Genomic DNA, 2,611 nt, shown 5'->3' with positions numbered 1-2,611 from the left:
TCCGCATTTTCTCTTCACGAAAGTGGCTGTGATCACGTGCTCTCGGTGCACAAGAGTTGGTGGCCTTGGCCTTTGCCCTGCCCCCATGTATGACGATATCCTCAGTCCTGAGGACACTGGTGAGCACCTTTGCTCAGCTGCGGGTCTTCGCCTTTTTCTGGGCTTTCGCCCTGTCGTTGCAGGAGCCTGTTCATGGAATGGCTGCTAGCCTAGGCTCTACCATCGGGCAGGACTGCGTGCCCAAGCTCAGCTCAGTAGCGGAACTCTGCCTCTTCTGGGCTTCTGGCTCCACTCCCGAGGGAGGAACTGGCTACCAAGTCTGACTGCAAGCCTGGGTTGCACAGGTGGGGCAAGGCTGTATTCCTTTGCTCTTGCTCAGGGGCTGGTCTCTCCACTCTTTCCAGGGTTCCCGCCCTTTTCCCGCAGGCTGGATTACAGGCTGCCGGAAGCTGAGTTTGACCACTTTTGCACGCCCCCTTCCCCCAGCCGGGCAAGATTGAGCTCACACCTGAGCCCAGTGGTGGCCAGCTGGCTTCCGCCCCTGCCAGCAGAACCGCACTTTTGTCTCCCACTGCCGCTGGTTCTCGGCGAGCCCTCAGCTGTGTGGGTGGGGGTGTTGCAGCTTGGACCCTAAGACTCACTACTGTAGACCCAAAAGCTCCCTCCTTCTATGCGACTCTGCTCTGAGTGCTGCAGGGGAGGTTGTTTGGCTGCTCTCCTGCTTCCTTTTGCTGGTATTGCTGTTTCCGGGGGAAATATTCACTTCAGCTTTGGGGAGTGACTCGTCCCAGGGGTTAGGGTGGCTATCTCCCAAAATGTTTCTCCTTGTGCCTCCTAGATTACACTCTCTTCCTGTTAGGCTGGTCCTCTCCTCTCTCCCCATCTCTAGGAGCCCCGGGTGAGTGGTTGTGAGAGAGATGTTCTGCGCGGTCACTTTAAGAAGGATCCTGGGTCTGAGAAATCAGACTCTTTCTCACAAACAGTATCCTTACTTGTTTCCAGCTAAATACTATCCTTATGCCTTTTCTGGGCTCTGGGGCTGCAGGCTGGGGCTTTGTTCCTGGAGCTCAGGACCCTTCCCCCTCTGCTAAACTCACTTCCCACCAGGCGAGTCTCTCCCTGCAGCCATTCGCTCCCAGGACCTGGGCAGCCCTCTCCATCGTTTTCTCTTTTCCTACCAGTCTTGGTGTGGCTTCTTCAGTGTTCCTGGGTTGAAGAGTCCCCTTAGTTTAGTCCAAAGTTGGTTTTTCCAGATGATAGTTCTTAAAATTAGTTTGTGATTGCTTTCTTGTATCTCAACACCCATTAGATCCACCATTTATCCTGGTAGGGTAGTCTGGGTGCAGACACAGCCTTAATTTGTTTATTCTTCACCTTCTCGGGTCTTGGCAGCCCTGTGCACATACACAGCATTGCCCCCCCTCACTCCACACTGAGCCGCAAGGTTTTGCTTGCTTTGTGCTTTCTCTGGGTAGAGCAGCTCAACCAGTGTGAGCAGCAGCACCCCCCAATCTCTGCACTTTCTCTGATCAGGCAGTCCAGTGTGCAGACCATAGCCCATGTACTGGCTCTCAATATCAGTGGGGGGGTAATACCAGTAGTAACCCACAATTTCTGCATTTTCTCTGGGTCGTATAGTCCTGCAGCTGGTACCAGAGTATTTTGCTAGCTCTGCACACTCTCAAGGTGGGGGAGCTCCACATTCACATGCAGCTCAGTGGCTGAAATGTTGCCCTGCCATACCTACCTGCTGGGTCAATATCTGGGAAGAGCAGCTCTTTACACAAGCTAAGCTGCCCTACTTATTCTGTTGTATTTAGCTCCAGGAGGGTGACTGGGGATGTGATGCAGCACCCTGCAGGTGGCCATAGAGCCTGGATGCAGCTACTGTCCTTATGTCTGGAAGATGTAAACAGTGGCACTCACTGGTCTCTTTGGACCTGAGCTGATCCTTGGTGCCTAAAGTCTCCATAAGCTCCAGCATTCTGTTTATTCCATAAGCACTGACTGGCATGAAGAATAGTGCCAATTTGTGACATTGGGTACCGTTTTACAAGTAGACCTGCAGGTGGACAGAGAGGCACATTATTTTCAAGTTGTTTCTTGATTATGTTTATCAAATCCAGGAAGTTCAGAAGTCCAAGAAATTCAACATTTTGGAGCCTGCAATGTCCATTTATTCTTTAATGCTGTAAAAATATATTTCTGCATTTGTTTTTCTCTTTATTTTTCCTCTCTTCCTCTCCCCTCCCTGTATTTCTATATGACCCTTCTTTTATCTTGTTTTCCATCTCTCCTTCCTCCCATGTATTTAAAGCCTTTCAAAGTGCCCATCATATACCAGGCACTGTGCTAGTAACTCATGTCCCTGCAGTCAGTGACTTTCCATTCTACTATTTTTACTTCTGTCTTTTTAACTTTTTTATTTAATTCTCCTTAATTTATTATAAAATATTATGTGCCTTGATTTGACAAATATATTGAATTTTACCAACTTTTTTATTATAAAAATATACTCTTATTGCAAAAATGATAAAAACAAATCAAATTTTCCATAATGAGATATTTACTGTTAATATGACAATTTCTTTCCATATTCTTTGTGTACCTA

Source organism: Saccopteryx bilineata, unplaced genomic scaffold (assembly GCF_036850765.1).
Source record: "Saccopteryx bilineata isolate mSacBil1 unplaced genomic scaffold, mSacBil1_pri_phased_curated manual_scaffold_53, whole genome shotgun sequence".
NCBI classification, from domain to species: Eukaryota; Metazoa; Chordata; class Mammalia; order Chiroptera; family Emballonuridae; genus Saccopteryx; species Saccopteryx bilineata.
Note: the sequence above shows the minus strand (reverse complement) of the source record.